At 41.3% G+C, this 25,966-nt stretch overlaps 2 pseudogenes; one reads left to right on the forward strand and one right to left on the reverse strand.

Moving 5' to 3' along the window:
* Positions 1-1,206: 1,206 nt before the first annotated feature.
* Positions 1,207-2,392, forward strand: LOC119523718 (annotated as a pseudogene).
* Positions 2,393-6,932: 4,540 nt separating this feature from the next.
* LOC119522518 lies at positions 6,933-24,970 on the reverse strand (annotated as a pseudogene).
* Positions 24,971-25,966: the final 996 nt, after the last annotated feature.

Below are 25,966 nucleotides of genomic sequence, written 5' to 3' on the forward strand. Positions count from 1 at the left end.
ACTCTATCCCTGAATTGTAAGGCCTATCTCTAAACTTTGAGATGCTGATCCCCTAGCGTATGTTTGTGCACAAACATTGGGACTGGCGGTTTGATGTGCTGAGCCCTCGAGCATGGGACTTGCCCTTATGAAGCTCATTACCACACAGGAGAGTCTAAACTTGTATGTAATGGTGCCTAAGAGTCTCCCCCTGAGTACCTCTTTGTTGCTCAGATGTGGCCCTCTCTCTCTCTAACTGAGCCATCTCGACAGGTGAACTCGCTGCCCTCCCCCCTACGTGGGACCCGACTCCCAGGGGTGTAAATCTCCCGGGCAACGCAGAGTATGACTCCCGGGGATGAGTGTGGACCCGGCATCGTGGGACTGAGAGTATCTTCTTGACCAAAGGGGGATGCAAAATGAGACGAAATACTTTCAGTGGCTGAGAGATTCCAAATGGAGTCGAGAGGTCACTCTGGTGGACATTCTTATGCACTATATAGATAACACCTCTTAGGCTTTAATGTTTTGGAATAGCTAGAAGTAAATACCTGAAACTACCAAACTCCAACCCAGCAGTCTGGACTCCTGAAGACAATTATATAATAATGTAGATTACAAGGGGTGACAGTGTGATTGTGAAGACCTTGTGGATCACACCCCCTTTAGCTAGTGTATGGATGAGTGGAGGAATGGGGATAAAAACTAAAGGACAAATGGGGTGGGATGGGGGGATGATTTGGGTGTTCTTTTTTCACTTTTATTTTTTATTCTTGTTCTGGTTCTTTCTGATGTAAGGAAAATGTTCAGAGATAGATTGTGGTGATGAACGCATAACTATGTTATCATACTGTGGACAGTGGATTGTATATCATGGATGATTGTATGGTGTGTGAATGTATTTCAATAAAACTGAATTTAATAAAAAAAAAAAAGAAGCAATCATAGAGGAGCTGCTGCCGGGGAGCCTGCGGGCGGGAGAGTGACCGTGTCAGGGCGCGCGCTGGCGGAGCCGCAGCGTCGGACCCGCCTCCTGGAGGAGCTCAGCCCCGGCCAGGCCCGGCCCATGCCCGGCCCCATTCCCGCCCGCGCCGCCTCCCCGCCCCAGGGGCTGAGGCCGGGAGTTGAGTGGGAGTCGGCCAGCCTGCGCCGGCAGCGCCGGGACCCCGCGGGGGACACTGCAGCCAGAACCCCGGAGGGGCCGCGCCGCCACCGTCCTGAACTAGGATGCCCCGACACGAAGTTGTCAGCTGTGATGCATGTTTAAAAGGAAATTTTCGAGGTCGCAGATACAAGTGTTTGATTTGCTGCGATTACGATCTTTGTGCATCTTGATATGAAAGTGGTGCAACAACAAGGCATACAGCTGACCGCCCAATGCAGTGTATATTAACAAGGGTAGATTTTGATTTGTACTATGGTGGGGAAGCTTTTTCTGTAGAGCAGCCACAGTCTTTTACTTGTACCTATTGTGGAAAAATGGGCTATACGGAGACTTCTCTTCAAGAACATGTTACTTCTTCTGAACACGCAGAAAGAAACGACAGAAGTGACTTATCCAATCTGTGCAGCGTTACCCGCAGGCGATCCTAATCATGTCACGGACGACTTTGCAGCTCACCTTACACTTGAACACAGGGCCCCTAGAGATTTAGATGAATCAAGTGGTGTTCGACATGTACACAGAATGTTTCACCCTGGCCGGGGCTTTAGGAGGTCCTCGTGCTCGTAGATCAAACATGCACTTTATTAGCAGCTCTACTGGTGGACTTTCTTCTTCTCAGAGTTCACGTTCTCCAAGCAGTAGGGAAGCCATGGATCCTGTAGCTGAGCTCTTATCTCAGTTATCAGGAGTGAGACGTCCTGCAGGAGGACAGTTTAATTCTTCCCGCCCGTCCACTTCTCAGTTACAGCAACTGCAGAAGCAGCTGCAGCTAGAGCGGCAGCACGCCCAGGCAGCACGGCAGCGACTGGAGACCACACGCACGGCAACCCGGCACACTGACACAAGCAGCGTCACCACTGCTATCACACAGTCCACAGCTACAACCGACAAAACTAACACAGAAGCAGTCAGCAAACTCTCCAAAATTCACAATGTCTTTAACGAGGTTGAATGACCCCAAAATGTCTGAAACAGAGCGCCAGTCCGTGGAAAGCGAGCGTGCAGACCGCAGCCTGTTTGTCCAAGAGCTCCTTCAGTGTGCCGAGAGAGTTCGTCCTCAGACGAGGATGAACGGGGGGAGATGGCACGTTTCGGTGCTATGGGCTGTGTCAATATTACGCCTTTAGATGTTGCTTTAGAAAACCTAAATATAATAATAAATAATAATAATAATAATAATAATAGTAATATATAATAATAATAATAAAAAATATAATAATAAAGGAGCCTCCACCACCTCCTCTTTGATGACATCCCAATTCGCAATGTCCTCTGTGCTGTATTTGCTAATGCAAGTGGACAACAACTCTCTTGGGTTTGTTCGGTGATTGTAATTTCAGGTCTGTCACTCTTGTTACATTGTGTACATTCAAAAGAAAGAGGGAAAATATATATGATGATCATTTCCACTTAACTAATTTTTACTTCTAGCAGGTAAATGTAGGTAGCAGGGCGGGGGTGGTCTCTGCTTCCTGTACCTTGACATGCAAAAGGCTCTCCTAATACTCCACACTCAAACTGAAGAGGAAAATTGAAATCTCTAATGAAGCTGCTGTGTGTATTTATGAATATTAACGAATAAAAACTGCTTGGATGGTTTAACAAAAAAGATGCAATCATAGTCATCAACTTCTATGCACCCAATTATACAGCTTTAAAATAGAAAATAGTTAAATGGCAGAAGTACAAGGATTGTAGAAGGGACGTATCTACAATCCTATTAGGAGATTTGAACCCGTCTCAGAATTAAAAAGGCTCAAAACAAGAAAAGAAAACAAAAATATAGTAATAACACGATCAATGCTTTTGATGGACTAGAACTATCTATACAAAACAGGAGAGAAAGAGAGAAAGAAAGAGAGAGAGATAGAGAAGGAATTTTTTCCAACATTCATAAATTCACCACGTATCGAGCCATACAGTCCAAGAGATTTAAATCATGGAAAATATCTCAACAAATAGAGAATAAATTTTAGTCAAAAAATTATTTCCTTACTATTAAAAAATAACTCTTCTCTTTTAAATAAATCAGAGTTAGTAAGGAAATTAATGACAATAAGTGTACCACATATCAAAACCTTTGTACTGCTTATGTTCTATTTTTCAGTTGGGTGAGAGGATACACAGCTGTTTGCTTTATTACTGTTCTTTACATGTGCATGCACATTATATAAATTCTTTTTATGTATATTTCACAATTACTTTAGAGAAAATGGAAACAATATAGTCAAAGGGGTACATTAGTTTGGCATAAATAGCTAATTTTGTTATGAAATTTTGTATTATATGAAATTTATCTGTTCTGATTATTTATACATTTTCTATCTGTTCCAATAGGAATTTTATGCAAATTATAAACATTTAGGTGTATTTTCTCTCCTTAATCATGACACGTGTGTATTATTAATTTACTCCTTTTAACTTTTTATTGTACACATATATACAACTCAGAATTTCCCATTTTAACCACTGTCAAGTGTGCAATTCAGTAGTATGAATTATATTCCCAATATTGTGCTACCATTATCAATATCCTTCACCCCAACTTTTTCATCACCTCAAATACAAGCTCCCATTAAGTAATAACTCCCTATTACCCTCTCCCCTAACCCTCAGCTCCTGGTAACCTATAATCTACTATCTGTCACTATGAAATTGCTTCTTCTGGCTATTTCATGTATGTGAGATCATACAATGTTTTCCTTTTGTGTCTGGCTTATTTCACTCAATATGAAGTCTTCAAGGTTCATCCATGTCGTTGCATGCATCAGCATCAGGACTTCATTCTTTTTACAGCTGAATAATATTCCATTGTGTGTATGTACCACATTTTAATTATATCCATTCATCTGTTGATGGATACTTGAGTTGCGTCCACCTTTTGGCTATTATAATAATACTGCTATAAATATTGGTATAACAACATCTGTTTGAGTCCCTGCTTTCAATTCTTTGGGGTATATACCAGGAAATGGGATTGCCGAGTTATATGGTAATTCTATTTTCAGCTTTCTGAGGAACTGCTGAACTGATTCCACAATGGCTGCACCATTTTACATTCCCACTAACAATGCATGAGAGTTCCTATTTCTCCGTATCCTTGCCAATACTTGCTGTTTTCTGTGTTTTATTTTTTAATAATAGCCATCCTAGTATGTGTGAAGTGGTGTCCTCAAATTAATTTACTCTTTACTTTAGCATTTCAACATGTCACATTACCTTAGTCGAGTGCCACTGAGTGTCACAGAGGTGACTTTTTATGAAAATTCCAAAGGCACATTTCAATTTTACTTTCAACCATCTTTGTCTTTCCCATTCCCTTGATGATAAGTCATTTGAGATTTTCAAATTGAAGTGAATAAAAGGTAAAATACAATGCTTTCTATCAAAGAACAAGTAGATAATTTTGGATGCTCTTTGCACTTTCATGTTTTAAAAAAATTCTCTGACAGCATTTAATTTCCCAGAAAGTCTTTGAGTGACAACTGAGAAAAATGAATTTCAAGTCACTCCAAACAACCCCAGTCTGTCTCTTCAAAGCGTCCCCTGCTATAACCATAGTAGTTTTGTAAAAGGACAGCTAACCCTAGATGATATAGCAGTTTACTTCTCTAGTTTAGCAATAATACTATACCAGGAACACAGATGTGTTCCTATTTGTCTTTTTCCCTATTCAAAATGAGTTGCGGCTGTGATTTCTTCTTAAATTCCTAGAAGAGAGTTAAGTGTGTTGGAAGCCCTCTGCCCTTCCCTTACAAATGCTGTAGCTCTGGGCCCAATGACCCGCATGAAAGTGTCATTACCCCCATTTCTTCCTTCCGGGTGCATTTTCAGGGACTCTGCTGCTTAGGAGCTCATGGAGGACATCATCCCAGTGTTTGACAGAGCTTTAGAAGGTCCATCTGGAGAATGATATGTTGTACAGCATGGCGATCACACGTGACCCCATGCCTATCACCAGGATTTATACTTGAAGTCATTTCATCCTTGTTGCACATCAAGTAACCTGCCCTAACTCAGTGCTAAAACATTGTAAGTACTCAGAAAAATGATTGAACTAAGGGTTTGCTTGTTACTCTCAAAACCAAGTGTACCTGTTTGTATATATTAAGTCCCCCAGAAAAAGCCATGTTCTTTGATGCAATCTGGTGGGGGCAGACATATTAGTGGGGATTAAGTTGGAACTTTTGGATTAGGTTGTTTCCATGGAAATGCACCCCACCCAACTGTGGGTGATAACTCTGATTGGATAGTTTCCATGGAGGTGTGCCCTGCCCATTCCGCATGGGCCTTGATTAGTTTACTGGAGCCCTATAAAAGCTCAGACAGAAGGAGTGAGCTTGCTACAGCCAAGAGGGACACTTTGAGAAAGCAACAGGGGCTGCAGATGAGAGACAGTTTGAAGACAGCCATTGAAAGCAGACTGTTGCTCCAGAAAGGCTAAGAGGGGACAAATGCCCCAAGAGCAACTGAGAGTGACATTTTGAAGAGGAGCTGTAGCCTAGAGAGGAACGTCCTGGGAGAAAGCCATTTTGAAAACCAGAACTTGGAGCAGACGCCAGCCATGTGCCTTCCCAGCTAGCAGAGGTTTTCCAGACACCATTGGCCATCCTCCAGTGAAGGTACCCCGATTACTGATGTGTTACCTTGGATGCTTTGTGGCCTTAAGACTGTAACTGTGTAGCCACATAAACCCCCCTTTATAAAAGCCAATCCATCTCTGGTGTTTTGCACTCCTGGCAGCATTAGCAAACTAGAACACCAAGGAACTAGAACAATGTTATTAGCTCAGTGCATGCTGTCCAGCATCCACCTTGTAAACAAGCAGTAGGGAGAAGTTAATATTAAAAGGGCTACACTTCTCTTCTACAAGTAGCTTATATAGTGCAGGAATTGGCTTAATGTAAATCTCAGAGATACACTAGTAGTTTGTGAGAATACTCTCAGTTACTTCAGATTTAGGGCCCATTGGCACAATAAAGTTACACATTTTTTTCCAAATGGCTTAACTTAGGATATTTATAGTGTTCAGATTTCTGAGCTAATAGGCAGCTCTCCTCTACATATTGATCTTGGAGTACTGTTTGCATTTATCAGAGTGTTCAGTGAAAATGGAAAATGACAATATGCCAATTGCTCCTAGGATCATAGGCCAGCTTGCTCCTAGGATCAAAGCAAAGCAAAGCAAAACAAAGCAAATAGAAAAACAAAATAAGACCAAACAAAATGATGTTCTTCACCATACAGGTTTACTGTTCGCGGGCTGAGAGTTGGCTGCTTGCACCCCTCATGCCTTTCTGCCCCATTAGCCACGTGGTGGAGGAGCCTCTTACACAAGGAATTATGGCAGATTTACAGATTTAGCCTGTGATCATGAAAGACCCTCTTGCCCCTTGCAAAGTGGAATGAACTATATGTTCCTGGTCTCATAAACTCCATATTGGAGTATTCTGAACTAAATTCTCAGCCGTGGAATCCATCTTCATTTCTGAATATCAAATACTATATTACTTTCTCAGTCTTTCTGTCTGTGTGATCTGAAAGTCTGTAGGTTAGCTAATTCAGTTTGAAGAGGATTTACTTCGTATTTATTATATAAACAATGTACTAGCGAGAAAGGACTCAAAGGGAAGAAAGGACAGGCTCACTGCCTTTAACAGAGTATATATCACAATGGTTAATGTATTTTTTTAAAGTAAAGTCAACTTATTTTACCCACAGCTCTTCCAATGAAAGCTGTATGTAAATGTTGATCCTGAGAAATATCCAGAAGAATTCCTGATAGAAGTCAGAACATTATACCTTCCAATTCATCCTCTACGCACTTACAAAATGCCATAAGTTTGTCCACAAATGCTTCCAAGTGACAAATGGCTTTGCTCCTCATCTGTAGATGGTGTTCACAGTAAGCTGCCATCTGGGCTCTTCCCCTTTCAGTTCTCCATCACAATTATAAAAGTTCTAAAAGAAAGTCCTTCATTATTATCTTAGGAGATATGCAATGAGTTACAGAGCTCATAGAGTTTTCCACAAACTTCAAGAGACTTTGTGGAGTCTGCTGACTGATAATAGCATTAGCAGTCTTCCTCAGATACACCTCCCAATCCGTTTCAGAGATGTCTTGATCTGCAGTAAAGGATACTGTTGCACTTTGAAGACTTCACACATAAGTAGGGCTTCTCTGAGATTTCTGCAGGACTTCTCTACAAGTCGATGAGCCAGTTGTGAAGGAAGATTCAGATCTTTCTCCTTACACACAGTGGATGACACATGGCAAATGTCCTCCATGCTGGAACAGGCACATGACTGCCAGGCACCTACTATGAATGAGTAGTATCAGTTTCGATGTATATTTGCAGCACAAGATCAGTCTGCAGGAGAACATATATTTTTCCCTGGTTCTGCACAAAGCATGCTGAGCATCTTTGGTGAGTTTGTCGACCTCTGTCAATAAAACCACTTTGAAATCTCTGAGAGTTTGTTTCAAGTTGCTGTGACTGTGCCACTGGTTTAAACATCACTGGGATTAATGTCAAGGTGGTAATTACTAGAAATGGTGATGATTTCGATTTTCTTTTAGATGAAGTTGCTATGGTTTGATGTTCAATTCTCAATTTTTCCACTCCAACACTGTAAAGTTCACACTGAGTACACATTATTCTTGTCTTTTTTCCAATACCTGAAATTCCATACACTAACAGGTGAGGAAAGTCACCACACTCACCAAGTTGCACAGCTGGACGGGATCCACCTGTATTAGGTTGAATGCTGTCCTTTCAAAATTCATGTCCTCCCAGAAGCTCAGACTGTGTCCTTATCTGTATATTTGGTCTTTCCTGTGGTACTTAATTAATTTAATATGAAGTCACACTGGATTAAGGTGGGGCCTAAAGACAATGTGACTTGTGTCTTTAAAAGAAGAGAGAAATTTAGACACAGAAACAGATACAGAGGGAAGACAGGCATGTGAAGATGGAGGCAGATACTGGGGTTATCTGCCACAAGCCAAAGAATTCCGGGGGGCCACCAGATTCTGGAAGAGGCAATGGAGGATCCTCCCCTAGAGACTTCGAAGGAGGATGGCACTGCCAACATCTTTATTTTGGACTTCTAGACTCCCAAAATTTGAGATAATAAATTTATGTTGTTTAAAGCCACCCTGTTTGTGTTGCTTTGTTACTGAAGCCCTGGGAAACTAAGACACAACCCAATGTTGCTCAGCATTCCATAATGGCAGCAGAAGCCAATCAGGATCTTAAGGGGGGTTTGCCAAGATTGACCACTGGGCAATGACAGAGACAGTAAGATCACCTAACAGGTGAAAGAGTGCCCGCCCGTGGCAGCAGAGAATACACTGGTCAAGCTTGCTTACTTCAGAGCCAGCCTCAAGGACAAGGATAAAGATAATGCCATTTTTGGTCATTTACTGTGCCAGGCATTGGGCTACATACTGCAAGTGCACCAAAGCCTGTGAGAAGATAGAGTTTTAATCCCCATTTTACAAACCTTCCATGACTGACTGACTTAATCCTGAACTCATACACCACTAAGTGGTGAGATCAGGATTTGAGGATTTAATAAACCCACTTTGCACTCATGTGCCAGGCCCTGTTTCCACATGCTTTATGAATATGAACTCACTTAGTCCTCACAACTGCCCCATGAGGTAGGAACTATTGCCTTTTCTATTTTACAGATGCAAGAACACAAGTACAGAGATATCAGTATCTTATCCAAGGTCACACAGCTAGGAATTAGCAAGGCCAGGATTCAAATCCTGCCTGGCTTTGTCTGGAGACCGTACTCTCAAGTATTGCACTTTTCTGCCTTGTTTAAACCTGTCTGGTTAAACTATTCATTCTCGGAAACAAACAAGTTTTAATTATAATTTTTTTTTGTCCATATACATTGGCTCTTCCAGAACCATACAGAAAGAAACCCTATAATGTGTCCATGTTCCCTATTAGATCATGTGCCCCTCAGGGCAAGTGTCACACATCATTCTCTACATTCTTGGTTCCCACCGCAGGGTTTGGCACCCAGGAGATTATGACATGTTTGTTAAATAACATTTTACTCAAAACTCACACAAACTTAATGGATTAACTTTATTAACTTACTTTGATGAAGAGGGTCAGCAAAACATGTGACACATCTCAAAATATCTGCAGGAGAGATGACTAACAGCCAACAGTAGAAATAACTAGTCTATTATACGTGTGTAATTTCGAAAAGTCACATTTTTCATGAAAAAATATGGGAAAGAACAAAATGATGGCTAGAGAGAGAGCGCCTCATGAAGTGAGCAAGCTTAACCAGTGTATCCCAAGTGCTGGAAGGACAGCCGTAGCATTCAGGAAGAAACCACCAACTTGGCATGATAGAAAGTCTTGCGAAGCCTACAGAACTCGGATGGGTTCCAGAAGTGCAAAACCAAGTCCTTTCCTAAGATATCCCCTCACACAGTCCAGAGACAGAATCCTTTAACACCCTTTCCCAACAGGTTAAACATTCTTGTCCCTTGTCAACTGGTGTGTGTGCATGACAAATACTTATATGCAGTAAACAGGTTTGCACAGCCCAGATTCCAGACCTCGTGCTCCTATCACTCTTACAGGGAAGTGAGTCGGTGAGACAAGTACCTAGTGTTTTACTTTCAGTTTTGCTTAAGCCAAAAGGACCTCAGACTTTGTGCTTGGATGGCAACTCCACCATTCCAGTAACAGAGAAGTTAATCCAGTGCTATGCTACCCAAGCAAAGAAACAAGGCTACATTCATATTTCAGATGGAAATACAATTGTGCACATTACCATGGGTTAGAGAATTCAAAAGAACACCATGAGGAATCCCTGCCGGTGTTTTTAGCTCCTTGTCAAGACCTCATGCTTTCCTGGGTTTGGGGCCATGATGTCGGGCAGCCACTGGTCAGAGCTTGACCTGAAAAGAAAAAAAGAGAACACAAGTGAAGTGTACGTGTTTCTTACATGAATATCATGATCTCAAAAATAGCAAAGGATTATTCTCATAGGGGAGTTTAAATGGTGCCCTTCTTATGAGGCACTCATATGTGGCATTTCAAACTGAAAACTTTTAAACCTTTCCTAATACCCAGGGGGTAAGATGGGTAGAGAGGCAATACGTGAGAAAATAGATCCGACTTCCACACTCAAACAAAAGAGAAAAGAATGGGAGAAGCCCAGATGTGGTCACGTCACTCTACTGATTAAAAACCCACTACCCAAAGAATAAAGATCACATGCCTTAGCCTGAGATTCAGGAACCTTTTAAGCTGGACCCAACTCCTTTACCTGAATTTCCTCCCATACACACCATGATCCTGCTCATGTTTTCCACATTGAAAAGTCTTTGTGACAGCGCAGGAAGTTGATGGGGACCTGAGTTGTTCTGTTGTGTTTTGATCTGTGAGGCAATTTTTAGCCACAGTCCACACCAATTCTCGGTTTGCTTACTCAGGAAATGATCCAAATACTGGACTTCTCCCCTCTCCATCCCTTCCTTAAACTCTGCACTTTGGCTCAAGGGGAGGAAGAGAGTAACCAATGGATGGCTGCCTGTGATGGTTAATTTTATGTGTGAACACAGACTTGCCAGTCCCCACAATCTCATAATAAATTACTTAAATCATTTGTAGCATGCATAGTGTGTGTATATATACATGCATACTTTTGTATCTTGGTTCTGTGTTTCTGGAGAACTCTACTGAGTTCTTGCCTATCCTTGCTGATTTTCTGTTCAGTTTTTCTGGGCATTGTTGAGAGAGGGATATTGAAATTTCCAACAATAATTGTAAATTTGTTTACTACTTCTTTCAGTTCCATCAGTTTTGCTTCACGTATTTTGCATTTCTGCTTTTCGGTGCATACACATTTAGGGTTGTATTTGTCCTTTTGAATATGACTTATTTCATTCAACATAAAAATGGGATCATAGTTGATAAATTTCTTACGGCACTCCTTTGTTTCTTAACAGTACCTGAAGGCCCTCTGTTCCAGTTTGCTAATGCTGCTCTTTAAATCCTCTAGAAAGGTTTTGTCATCTTCTTTATACAGAGTCTGGGCAAGTCTTCACAAGTGTATAGCTTAGTGAGTATTTTTCTTGCTATTGTGAGTTAGTTCTAAATAGGATTATCTTTGTAACATGTCGGTATAAAGTGAAAGCAGTGATTTTTTTTTTATTTCTTTGTGCACTCAGGCAACAGAGTGACGTGTCAAAATGTTATTACTTGCTCACTTCCCATTCCAACCCCTCCCAAGCATTCCATTTAGTGGGATTAATCACATTCACAATGTTGCAATGCCATCACTTTCCCACCGTCCATTACTAGAAATTTCCCTTCACCCCAAACAGAAGCCCTACACTCATTTCTTATTAACTCCCCATTGCCCCTTCCCCCACTTCTCATAACCCATACTCTACTTTTCATCTCTATGATCATGTTCTCTGATACTTTCTTTGTGTTTACTGTGGGGCTTAAATGTAACATCTTAAGTCTATAGCAATCTTGTTTTCTTTGATACCAACTTAACTTCAATAGAACATAATAGGACACATAACTATGTTCCTATACTCCTCCTTTCCCCCACCTTTATGTAGTTCTTGTCAAATATTACATATTTTACATTGAGTCCAAAACCACTGATTTATCATTACACTATATGTATTTTAGATCCTGTAGGAAGTAAACAGTGGAGTTACAAATCAAAAATACAGTAGTATTGGTATTTATATTTGCCATGTGATCTTTACTGGAAATCTTTATTTCTTCATGTGGTTTCAGTCAATTGTTTAGTGTCCCTTCCTTTCAGTCTGCACAATTCCCCTTAGCATTTCTTATAGGACTGATCTACTGGTGATGAAGTCCCTCAGCTGTTGATTATCCGAGAATGTTTTCATCACCCCTTATTTTTACCCTCCAGGTGTTTGTGAATTTTCTAAGTCTCTGATGGTCATTGACTTCTATTTGTATTCCATTGTGGTCAGAGAATGTGCTTTGAATAATTTCATTTTTTTTAAGTTTATTGAGGCTTGTTTTATGTCCCAGCATATGGTCTATTCTGGAGAAAGTTCTGTGATCACTAGAGAAGAATGTGTATCCTGGTGATTTGGGATGTAATGTTCTATATATGACTGTTAAATTTCTCTTTATCTCTCTCTCCTTTCTTTGTTTCTCTGTTGGTAGGACTTCCTTTAGTATCTGAAGTAGGGCAGGTCTTTCATTAGGAAAATCTCTCAGCATTTGTTTGTCTGTGAAAAATTTAAGCTCTCCCTCAAATTTGAAGGAGAGTTTTGCTGGATAAAGTATTCTTGGTTGGAAATTTTTCTCTCTCATGATTTTAAATATGTCATGCCACTGCCTTCTCGCCTCCATGGTGGCCACTGAGTAATCACTACTTAGTCTTATGTTGTTTCCTTTGTATGTGGTGAATTGCTTTTCTCTTGCTGCTTTCAGAACTTGTGCTCCTTCTCTTCAGTATTTGACAGTCTGACCAGAATATGTCTTGGAGTGGGTTTATTTGGATTTATTCTATTTGGAGTTCACTGGGCATTTATGTTTTGTGTATTGATATTGTGTAGAAGGTTTGGGAAGTTTTCCCCAACCATTTCTTTGAATACTCTTTCTAGACCTTTACTCTTCTCTTCCCCTTCTGGGACACCAATGAGTCTTATATTTGGATGTTTTATTTTATTTATCATATCCCTGAGATCCATTTTGGTTTTTTCAATTTTTTACCCATTCTTTCTTTTGTTCTTTCATTTTCCATTCTGTGGTTCTCAAGGTTGCCAAGTCATTGTTCAGCTTCCTCTAGTCTTGTACTATGGGCATCCAGAATCTTTTTAATTTGGTCAACAGTTTCTTTTATTTCCATAAGATCATCTATTTTTTTATTTACTCTTGCAATTTCTTCTCTATGCTCTTCTAGGGTCTTCTTCATGTCCTTTACATCCTGTGCCATGCTCTTCTTCATGTCCTCTATATCCTGTGCCATGCTCTCGTTTGTCTTTAGTTCTTTGATTAATTGCTCAAAGTACTATGTCTCCTCTGATCTTTTGATTTGGGTGTTTGGGTTTGGGTTATCCATATCATCTGGTTTTTTCATATGCTTTAAAATTTTCTGTTGTTTTCGGGCTCTTGGCATTACTTGATAGGGTTCTTTTAGGATATGATGGATTATTCAGACACCAGTCTCTAATTTGTCAGATCTACAGCTTGGTGGCATACACTTTCTCTAACTAACCAGCAGATGGTGTCCGTGAGTCACCTATCCCCTCAAGTCAGTTCTTCCCAACTTTGTCTTTGTGGTGTGTGGGGTCTGGTTCTTGTAGGGTCCAATTGGTGCACCAAGTTTGGGTGTGTTGTTGGTGCTGTCCACCCTGAATGTGGGGCATGTGTCCGAGCAGTTAGGGAGGCAGGACTCCTTTAATAATCAAACCTCCCAGGTGTTCCTGGAGATTTAAGGCTGTTGCAAGAGTCTAAACCTTCATTTCAGTCTTGCCAGAGATTGTCTTTGCCGCTGACCCACAAGTCCTTGCTATTGCTGTAGGGTCCCTGGGATTTCTGGGTGGGTTCCTCTTCCCAGCCATGCCCTTCTAGGGCCTCTGCTGAGGGAAGGCTGTGTTACATCACAAGTGCATGCCATCCGTCAAGGGAAGCCCTGGGCCACCGGGCCGTGCAGGGGCGTTCCCAGCCTGCTGTAAAGATGGCTGAATGGGGCATGTTAATTTCCCCCTTTTTGCACAGCTCTGCCTTCCCAATTAGCTGTGGGAGCACGAAAGGCTATTGTCCATGCCCGATATTGTGGCGGGTGCGCGGTGTTGCCGGAAACACTTCCCGTTACACTGGGTCCCTTGGCGCGACTCTGGGGTGTGTCTCTGGCGCTGGGAAGGAGCATTCCCAGCCTGCCGGGAAGATGGCTGCAAGGAGCATGGTTTATTACCCCCTTTGGCTCCCCTCTGCCCTCCTCGCTCCGAGACAACTAGCATTGGGCACGTGAAAGGCTATCTTCCATGCCAGATATTGAGGCATTCACACAGCCCTTTCCTGCCGCGCTTCACTGTGTGGTTCTCACTGCTGTATCTGCAGCTGCCTTTGGGTTTTTTAAAAAAAGAACTAGTCTACCCCCAAACGCCAACCCATGGTTTCCCCACACTGCAGCATGGCTGCTGGATATTCAGCAGACTCCCGGTTTCACCAAGTGCATGGTCCCTGTGGATTTAGCAGACCTTGTCCAGCTGGTGCATCACTGGAACTGGTGTTCTGGGTCACTTTCTGGCCCCTATCTAGTATTTTTCATGGAGGTGTTTTTTTGCCTGTCTCTCCTAGTCACCATCTTAGGTTCTCTCAGATAACCGATTCTTCTTCTTTGAAGCATAAATTACATACAGTAAAATTGTCCTGTTTTTAGCATAGAGTTCTATGCGCTTTGAAAAACCCATAATGCCATGTAACTACAACAATCAAGATACAACTACCTTCTATTGATAACCTAGTTTGAAAAATCTTTTCCTTTCACTGTCTTTGTATCTGAGAAAGTCAGCATCTAAAAGCAAGCACAATATTCATGGCCTGGTTATTGTGAATTTGAGGCACTCCCATCTCTCTATGCCTTCAATTGACAAATGTCTATTGAGTGACTTCCACAAGCCAGGCACTGGACACCTCTTTTTTTTTAACGTAATTTTATTGAGATATATTCACACACCATACAATCCATCCAAAGTATACAACCAGTGGTTCATAGTATCATCACATATTTGTGTATTCATCACCATGATCATTTTTAGAACATTTGCAATACTTCAGAAAAAGGAATAAAAAGAAAAAAGAAGACCCTAAACATCCCATACCCCTTCCCCCTCCATCTTATTGATCACTAATATTACACTCTACCCAATTTTAAGACTTACAATAGAGGTAGGTTAACTAAGACAGTGTGGTATTGTCAGAGATAGATATATAGATCAGTGTAACAGAACAAAACATCCAGAAGTAGATCCATACAAACATGGGCAATTGACTTTTTTTTTTTTGCTATATAATTATACAATCATTATCAAAGATCCAGGCTACTGGATTACAGTTCAACAATTTCAGGTATTTCCTTCTGACTATTCTAAAACACTAGACCCTGAAAAGAAAGATCTATATAATGAGTCATTATTGACAGTCATTTGTTAAATCCAAATTTTTCAGTTACACCTCCTCCCTCTCATTTGATCTTGCTCTCAATCTTCGGGGATATCTAGGCAACAATTTTAACTTTGTGCTGGAAAGGGGTGTTGACTTTATGGGGTAGAGGCATGAAACTGGTTGATGTTTTTGTAGACACTGGTACTTCTGGGTTTCAGGGCTTATCTGGCATAGGATCAATCTGGAGGCCTTAAGTTCCTGAAAAAATAATCTTACTAAGAAAAACTTTTATAGAGACTTAGATAGAGCCCAGTACACTCCCTAGGGTTTTCAGGAATACTGTTGGTTGGGGCTTGGCATACTGTGCTGGCCACTTTTTCATGATGCAGTTTTCCCAAGTTTACATTTTCAGGAAGGGGGAAAAAAGGAACCGACCTTGTGGCCTCAGGTCAACCCAGACCCTGCCCCACCCAAATCCTTCACCACCTTTTCCTCCAGTATTCATGACACTGTATTATAAAGAGATTGTGGTGGGGTTTTTTCCATATAAATAACTACACTTTACTTGCCAAAAAAAATCATACAGTCCAGAAGTGAATAGAGCAAATACTGAAATCACTCCCCCCTTCCCATTCTCCTCCTACTGTTAACCATTTGGTGCTTCTGCTTCCTGCCTTCTCTCATTCACTACCCCCTCTATCTTGCACACACACACACACACACTCTCACACATACAGTAGTGCTTGTTTATTTCTTCATATTAAATGGGATTCTACTTTTAGATTTCAGAGATCCAGGAGGGAATTCAGAAACAGATTGAAAGCTGCTCAAGGAAGTGTCAGAACCCTACTCTCCTCTCTTTTCTTCTTCTCATGCCCTTAGGCACTGTTGGGAAAGGTATGCCTGCTTACTGTGTCTGTGGGAAGACTGTTTTGAGCTCCTTTTATGAGCTCCTCTGATGAAAGGTGCTACATGAAGTGCAATGACTATTTTTAAGAGTCAGGCAGAGAGCAATGGGTATTTGCATAGAGAAGGTCAGAGGAGGTAAAAGGCCCATATATCTGGGTGTCCTACTTCTCTTCTTTGTCTTGGCTGCCCACCCTCTCCAAGTACTGCAGCTTGCAAGGTTCCAGTTGTTCTGCCCTTTTGGGCCTGGAGCACCAAAGCCACTGTCTAGAACGCTGCTCATATGGCCTTGTCTTGAACTGGTGACTTCCTTCCCTTCTTGATGGTCCTGCCTGGGCTTCCAGAAAGTACCCCTATTAGAGGCCCCCATGTAGAGGAGAGATTGGGAGGGCCTGAGAGTGGAGACTGGTTAAAAGGCAAGAGAGGATGAGGGTCTGAACTTAAGCAGTGGCCATAGTAGGGAGAAGGGTTCAGATGTTTCTGAGGTAGGATTAGTGGAACTTAGTGACTGAAAGTTTGGGGAACACAGGAACTGAGGGTGGGTAGGAAATGAAGGGAGGAGAAAAGCTGATTGTTCTGTCTAGCCTGGCCAAGTAGGAGGGGAGTGATGTCATTAAAATATCAATGGCTCCTATTTGACACAGATGTGTTCCATAGGCCAGCATTCCACACCCTGCCAACCTGGTCCCTGCTTACCTTGCCATCTTGATTTTCCCTTCCTTCCATATGACTCCTTGACATGGGCAGGTGACTAACCAAGGGGCTGACTCATAGGAAAAACTCAACAAATGATGGCCTATTTATATCTCATAAGGCTCCACTTGAAGGTTCCATCTCTGTAGAGATCACTTGTCTTTGTTCTCACTTATCGAGGTCACTTGCCCACTGATGGTACCTACCTAAAGTTCATGGCATATTGGTGGCATATTGACTAGATTATATGTGAGAGTCAGTTTGTATAAGCAGAGCCCTGCCCGAGTATCCAGACCATAGCTACATTTCCCCCTTGATCCCACTTCAGTTTAAAGAACAGCACTTAAACAACTGCAACCACATGCTCAAGCCTTGAGATTTGGGATGGACTATATGATTCTTCCTCCTTCCAATCCCTCCTGAACAACAAACTCACACCTTTCATCACTAAACAATGGAATTTGAATCTCCAGAGCAGGTCAGTGAGTTCAGAACTTCAACCTAACTGCACAGGTGTTGTTTTCCACAAGGTGTCGACCTGAGGCTGGCTTCAACTACCCTCTGTTGGTGCATATTCAGGGAAAGTAACAAACATGATGGGTGATGAGGAAACCATGTATTTAGGAAGGTGATGTTACTCTTGACACCATATCTGTCAGAGATCAGCAGATGATTTTCACTGCCTTTTTTAATATGTGCCCTTTAATTACATTCCTTCAACTGCATCAACAAGTATTAACTTTATATGTAAAAACCGTATCACTGAGAAGGCTGCTGTCCTGTCATGGATTAGAAATTCTAGGTGAGCCGTGACTATCAGACACAAACAAAGGACCAAATTCAAAGGTAGTTTAAGTTAAAAATAGAGATGAATTTTCTGAAAGGAGACTATCAAATATCTGGTTGGAATTCTCCCCTCCATAGTTATCATCATCATCATCATAATAATCATCATCATCATCATTTTCTTATTCCTTAATTTGAGAGCCTCCTGTGGATAAAACACAGAATTAGGAGCTGGGTTATAGAAAAGTATGAAATGCTATTTCTCTCATTCATAAAAGTCCAGAGGTAGGCAGCTCAGGACTGATCTGGTGGTTCTGTTCCACAAAGTGCTTAAGGACCCAGGCTCCTTCTAGTTTATTTTTTCCAATCATGCCTGGACTGCATTTCCAAGGCTCCCACATGGTCCAAGATACTGTTCCAGATCAAGCCATCTTGTAAGAATTCCAGCCAACATGGATGAGGAAGGAATGAAGAATAAGTGGGAAAAGGGCATGTACCAAGGGTTCTTTCAGGAAGGCTTCTTGAGTCTTTCCCATGACACTTCCACTTACATTTCATTAGCCATAACTTGGTCACATGTTATAAAGTGCTATAATAATAAAGCTGCAAATGGGGGCTTTATTATTATGGAAGAAGAGGTAAGTAGCTGTTCTTACTTCTTCTTACCTTTGTGCATCTCTGCTACATCTTAATACTTAAGATGTTATACTTGCCTTATGGAATCATGAAGTTCTGAAAATCTGTGACACTGTTTTTGGGATTCCTGTAAGAAGACAAGGTCATGATGGCCCTGTCAAATGTGTAAATACTATCAATATTCCACAACAATGATATTTAGATCTTTGAAATTTGCCCCAAATTTCTTGGAATGAGTTGCACTATAAACAAATACAAAATCAAAACACTTTATGCCTCAACCTCCACAGGATAGCTCTTATACATTGCTTGTTTATTTGGGAACTTAGTAAACTGACAACATAAGTATACCATAATGAGTAATCTGTATATAATACCTAGAGCAACCAGTATAAAAAGCTGTACAAAGAGACACAATCAAAAGCAATATAGAGGGAGACAGAAGATGGTGGCATAGAGAGGAGTGGAAGTTAGTGAGTCCCCCTGGAGCTACTAATAAACAACCAGGAACAACTACTAAATGATCTGGAATAACTGCTGGCAGACAACTGTGACTGTCCACACAACGTGTACCAACCTGGATTGGGAGGAATACTTGAGATTGCAGCATGGAATCTGTGAGTGAAAACTGTGGACCCGAGCTGGGACCCCCCTCCCCCACCACAGCCCGAACTACAAAGCCTCGATGTGATAGAGAGCAGCACTCTCTGAACAAGTGAATATAGCTGAGTCCAGCTCCAAATGGGGTTTTAATTAACAAATGTGGACTGATCAATGCAAGCTGCAAATCTCCAACAAGCAGACAGAGGCTTTTAGTGATTATTGATTTGAAGAGTCAGGGGACTTCTCTTTCCCAGGAGGGGGAGCCCAGAGGACCAGATGCTATCTCCGGCTGATGGATGAAACTGGGGGCCATGGACTGGCCCTGAAAAGGGGTTCTCTGTCCCTTTTTTCCTCTCTCAACCTGAGCAGCTCAGTGGAGAAAGCCTCAGCCATTTTCAGTTTGCAGTGCTCTGCAGTGGAGAAAGCCTCAGGCATTTTCGGCTCGCAGTGCTCAGACCCAGACAAGGGTGGAGATAGCAGAGTCAGAGAAACAAAGAACCTACTTAAATGCAAATGAAACCTCCCTGGGTGGGGGTGTATCTTCCCTAAGAGGAAAGAGGTGGTGCCCAGCTCTACTACCAGCCTTCCATTCAGAACCAAACTCCAGGGCCTGGGGGAAAATAATCAAACCAGAAACAGCCTAAGCCGACAATTAAAGGGGCCACACCTCCTTACACCAATTGGGAGCAACAGGCTGACAGGTGCCACCTGCTGGGCAGGTTAGGAAAAGCACAGTGACTTGAGGCATCACAGGGTGTGTCAATCTTCTAAGGCACACCCTCAGGGAAACCTGGTGCTGAATATTTCCTCCTTCTGGGACCTGAACCAGTTCTGGTCTGGTAAAACCTGATTAGGGTAACCAAGGAAAATGGATGCCTAGACAACAGAAAAACTACAACCTGCACTAAGAAAAACAAAGGTATGGGCCAGTCAAAGGAACAAACTTACACTTCAACTGAGACACAGGAATTGAAATGACTAATGCTAGAACAATTCAAAAAGTTTAGGGAAGATATGGCAAAAGAGATGAAGCATATAATAAAAACACTGGCAGAATCTATGGAAATGGAAGGCACAACACGAGATGAAAAACACAATGGAGACATCCAACATCAGATCTCAAGAGGCAGAAGGAAACACTCAGGAACTGGAAAACAAGACACCTGAAATCCTACACACAAAAGAACAGATAGGAAAAAGAATGGAAAAATATGAGCAATGTCTCCAGGAACTTAAAGACAAAATGAAAAGTAAGAATTTACATGTCATTGGTGTCCCAGAAGGAGAAGAGAAGGGAAAGGGGCAGAAACAATAATAGAGGAAATAATCAATGAAAATTTCCCATCTCTTATGAAAGGCATAAAATTACAGATCCAAGAAGTGCAGCATACCCAAACAGAATAGATCTGAACAGGCCTATGCCAAGGCACTTAATAATCAGATTATCAAACATCAAAGATAGAGAATCCTGAAAGCAGCAAGAGAAAAGCTATCCATCACATACAAAGGAAGCTTGATAATACAATGTGCGGATTTCTCAATAGGAACCATGGAGGCAAGAAGGAAGTGGGGTAATATATTCAAGATACTGAAATAGAAAAACCACCAACCAAGAATCCTATATCTGGTAAAACTGTCCTTCAAATATCAGGGAGAGCTTAAAATATTCTCTGACAAACAGACAATGAGAGAGTTTGTGAACAACATACCTGCTCTATAGGAGCACTACAGGCAGATAGGAAAAGACAGGAGTGACAGGTTTGGAACACAATTTTGGGTGATGATAGCAGAGCAATATAAGTACACTGAACAAAGATGACTGTGAGTATGGTTGAAAGAGGAAGGTTAGGAGCATGTGGGATACCAGAAGGAAAGAGGAAGGATAAAGACTGGGACTGTATAACTCAGTGAAACCTAGAGTGCTCAACAATTGTGATAAAATGTACAAATATGTTTTTTTTCATGAGGGAGAACAAATGAATGTCAATCTTGCAAGGTGTTAAAAATAGGGAGGTACTGGGGGAAAAATACAACCAATGCAAACTAGAGACTATAATTTACAGAAACATTGTTATGCTTCCTTTAATATAACAAAGGTAATATACCAAAGTTAAATGCATATGGGGGGTGGGGAATAGGGGAAGGGTATGGGACTCCTGGCATTGGTGATGTTGTCTGACTCTTCATTCTACTTTAGGTTAATGCTATCTTTCCTGTTGTTGCTTTGTAGTTGTTGAGTTTTGTTTTTTTTGTTTTGTTTTGTTTTGTTTTTCTCTCTTTCTCTATTCTTTTTCTTTTGTCTCTCGGCCTTCTTTGACTCTTCCTCCTTCTTTGTGGAATAAATGGAGATGTCCTTATATAGATAGTGGCGATGGTGCTGAATACATAAATACGTGACTATACAGGGAACCAACAATTGTTTACTTAGGACGGAATGTATGGTGTGTGAACAAAGCCAGCTTAAAAGAAACGGGTTGATAAAGAAACATTGAGGGCACTATATTGAGTGAAATAAGACAGACACATAAAGGCAAACATTGCAGGGTTTTACTGATATGAACTAATTATAATATGTAAACTCATAAACATGAAATATAAGTTACCAGTTTATAGAATGAGACTAAAGAATGGGGAGTGGTTGCTTATTATGAGCAGAATATTCAACTACGTTGAACTTAAATGTTTGGAAATGGAGAAAGATGACAGCAGCACTTTATGAGAGTAACTAACAGTGCTGAATGGTGCAGGAATGTGGTGGAAAGGGGAAGCTTAGAGTCACATATGTCACCAGAAGGAAAGTTGGAGGCTAAAAGATGGGAATGTATAAAACAGTGAACCTTGTGGGGGGTGTACCAGTTTGAATGTATTATGTCCCCCCAAATGCCATTATCTTTGATGTAATCTTGTGTGGGCAGACCTATCAGTGTTGATTAGATTGTAATTCTTTGAGTGTTTCCATGGAGATGCGCCCCACCCAACTGTGGGTGAAGACTCTGATTGGATAATTTCCATGGAGGTGTTGGCCCGCCCACTCAGGGTGGGGCTGAATTAAATTACTGGAGCACTATATAAGATCAGACAGAAGGAGCAAGCTGCTACAGCCAAGAGGGACACTCTGAAGAATGCCCAGAAGCTGAGAGAGGAACTGCAGTTTGAAGATGGCCATTGAAAGCAGACCCTTGCTCCGGAGAAGCTGAGAGAAGACAAATACCCCAAGTGCAACTAAGAGTGACATTTTGAGGAAATGCAGCCTAGAGAGGAACGTCCTGGGAGAAAGCCATTTTGAAACCAGAACTTTGGAGCAGACGCCAGCCACGTGCCTTCCCAGATAACAGAGGTTTTCTGGACACCATTGGCCATCCTCCAGTGAAGGTACCCAATTGCTGATGTGTTACCTTGGACACTTTATGGCGTTAAGACTGTAACTGTGTAACCAAATAAACCCCCTTTTATAAAAGCCAATCCATCTCTGGTGTTTTGCATTCCAGCAGCACTAGCAAACCAGAACAGTGGGCAATGTCTGTGATTAACTGTACAAATATAAGAAATCTCTTTCATGAACCAGAACAAATGTATAACACCATAACTAGAATTTAATAATAGAGGGACATATAGGGAAAAATATACCTATTGCAACTATATACTACAGTTAGTAGTATTTTAACATTCTTTCATCAACAGTAACAAATGTACTATACCAATACTATGAGTCAACAATGGAGGGGGGATGGTTACGGGTATGGGAGGATTTGAGTTTCCTTTTTTTGTCTTTATTTCTTTTCCAGAGTAATGAAAATGTTCTAAAAATTGAAAAAAAAATTAGTCATGGTGATGGATGCACAGCTGTATGATGGTACCAGGGGCAATTGATTGTACACTTTGGATCTTTGGATAATTGTATGGTATGTGAACAATCTCAATTAAAAAAAAGTAATATAGAAAAACCAAAATGGAATTCTAAAAAAAGTTCAAGCAAGCCACAAGAATGCAGAAAAAAGAAAATAGAGAAATGAAAAACAGAATAACAGAAAACAAAGAATAAAATAGAATACCTAAGCACTAACCTATTGTTCTAGTTTGCTAAAGCTGCCAGAATGCAAAACACCAGAGATGGATTGGCTTTTATAAAAGGGGGTTTATTTGGTTACGCAGTTACAGTCTTAAGGCCATAAAGTGTCCAAGGTAACACATCAACAATCGGGTACCTTCACTGGAGGATGGCCAATGGTGTCCAGAAAACCTCGCTTAGCTGGGAAGGCATGTGGCTGTCATCTGCTCCAAAGTTCTGGTTTCAAAATGGCTTTCTCCCAGGATGTTCCTCTCTAGGCTGCAGTTCCTCAAAGATGTCACTCTTAGTTGCACTTGGGGTATTTTTCCTCTCTCAGCTTCTCTGGAGCAAGAGTCTGCTTACAATGGCTGTCTTCAAAATGTCTCTCATCTGCAGCTCCTGTGCTTTCTTCAAAGTGTCCCTCTTGGCTGTAGCTCCTCTTCAAAATGTCACTCTCAGCTGCACTTCAAAATGTTACTCACAGCTGCACGTCAAAATGTCACTCACAGCTGCACTGAGTTCCCTCAGCCCCTCAGCTCATTTATATGGCTCCACTGATCAAGGCCCACCCTGAATGGGTGGGGCCACACCTCCATGGAAGTATCTCATCAGTTATCACCTACAGTTGATATCAGCACCAAAATGTCTGCCCCACAAGACTGCATCAAAGAATATGGCTTTTTCTGGGGGACATAATACATTCAAATCAGCACACCTATCTATAATTACATTAAAAATATACATTCTAAATATACCAATTAAATGACAGAGATTGGCAGAGTGGATTTAAAAACATACTCAAAAACTATTTGCTGTCTACGAGAAATTCATTTCAAATATAATGGTATAGGCAAGTTGAAAGTAAAAGGATGGAGAAATATCTATCATGCAAAATTTAATTGAAATGATGCAGAAGTGGTTATATTACATCAGTTAAAGTAGACTTTAGAGTAAAAACATTACCAGAGAGAGAGACATTATATAATGAAAAAAATGGTCAAACCCCCAAGAAGACATACAACCCTAAATGTGTATGCACCGAAAAGCAGAAATGCAAAATACGTGAAGCAAAACTGATGGAACTGAAAGAAGTAGTAAACAAATTTACAATTATTGTTGGAAATTTCAATATCCCTCTCTCAACAATGCCCAGAAAAACTGAACAGAAAATCAGCAAGGATAGGCAAGAACTCAGTAGAGTTCTCCAGAAACACAGAACCAAGATACAAAGTATGCATGTATATATACACACACTATGCATGCTACAAATGATTTAAGTAATTTATTTATGAGATTGTGGGGACTGGCAAGTCTGTGTTCACACATAAAATTAACCATCACAGGCAGCCATCCATTGGTTACTCTCTTCCTCCCCTTGAGCCAAAGTGCAGAGTTAAGGAAGGGATGGAGAGGGGAGAAGTCCAGTATTTGGATCATTTCCTGAGTAAGCAAACCGAGAATTGGTGTGGACTGTGGCTAAAAATTGCCTCACAGATCAAAACACAACAGAACAACTCAGTCCCCATCCAACTTCCTGCGCTGTCACAAAGACTTTTCAATGTGGAAAACAATGAGCAGGATCATGGTGTGTATGGAGGAAATTCAGGTAAAGGAGTTGGGTCCAGCTTAAAAGGTTCCTGAATCTCAGGCTAAGGCATGTGATCTTTATTCTTTGGGTAGTGGGTTTTTAATCAGTAGAGTGACGTGACCACATCTGGGCTTCTCCCATTCTTTTCTCTTTTGTTTGAGTGTGGAAGTCGGATCTATTTTCTCACGTATTGCCTCTCTACCCATCTTACCCCCTGGGTATTAGGAAAGGTTAAAAGTTTTCAGTTTGAAATGCACATATGAGTGCCTCATAAGAAGGGCACCATTTAAACTCCCCTATGAGAATAATCCTTTGCTATTTTTGAGATCATGATATTCATGTAAGAAACACGTACACTTCACTTGTGTTCTCTTTTTTTCTTTCAGGTCAAGCTCTGACCAGTGGCTGCCCGACATCATGGCCCCAAACCCAGGAAAGCATGAGGTCTTGACAAGGAGCTAAAAACACCGGCAGGGATTCCTCATGGTGTTCTTTTGAATTCTCTAACCCATGGTAATGTGCACAATTGTATTTCCATCTGAAATATGAATGTAGCCTTGTTTCTTTGCTTGGGTAGCATAGCACTGGATTAACTTCTCTGTTACTGGAATGGTGGAGTTGCCATCCAAGCACAAAGTCTGAGGTCCTTTTGGCTTAAGCAAAACTGAAAGTAAAACACTAGGTACTTGTCTCACCGACTCACTTCCCTGTAAGAGTGATAGGAGCACGAGGTCTGGAATCTGGGCTGTGCAAACCTGTTTACTGCATATAAGTATTTGTCATGCACACACACCAGTTGACAAGGGACAAGAATGTTTAACCTGTTGGGAAGGGTGTTAAAGGATTCTGTCTCTGGACTGTGTGAGGGGATATCTTAGGAAAGGACTTGGTTTTGCACTTCTGGAACCCATCCGAGTTCTGTAGGCTTCGCAAGACTTTCTATCATGCCAAGTTGGTGGTTTCTTCCTGAATGCTACGGCTGTCCTTCCAGCACTTGGGATACACTGGTTAAGCTTGCTCACTTCATGAGGCGCTCTCTCTCTAGCCATCATTTTGTTCTTTCCCATATTTTTTCATGAAAAATGTGACTTTTCGAAATTACACACGTATAATAGACTAGTTATTTCTACTGTTGGCTGTTAGTCATCTCTCCTGCAGATATTTTGAGATGTGTCACATGTTTTGCTGACCCTCTTCATCAAAGTAAGTTAATAAAGTTAATCCATTAAGTTTGTGTGAGTTTTGAGTAAAATGTTATTTAACAAACATGTCATAATCTCCTGGGTGCCAAACCCTGCGGTGGGAACCAAGAATGTAGAGAATGATGTGTGACACTTGCCCTGAGGGGCACATGATCTAATAGGGAACATGGACACATTATAGGGTTTCTTTCTGTATGGTTCTGGAAGAGC

Source organism: Choloepus didactylus, chromosome X, assembly GCF_015220235.1.
Source record: "Choloepus didactylus isolate mChoDid1 chromosome X, mChoDid1.pri, whole genome shotgun sequence".
Taxonomy (NCBI): domain Eukaryota; kingdom Metazoa; phylum Chordata; class Mammalia; order Pilosa; family Megalonychidae; genus Choloepus; species Choloepus didactylus.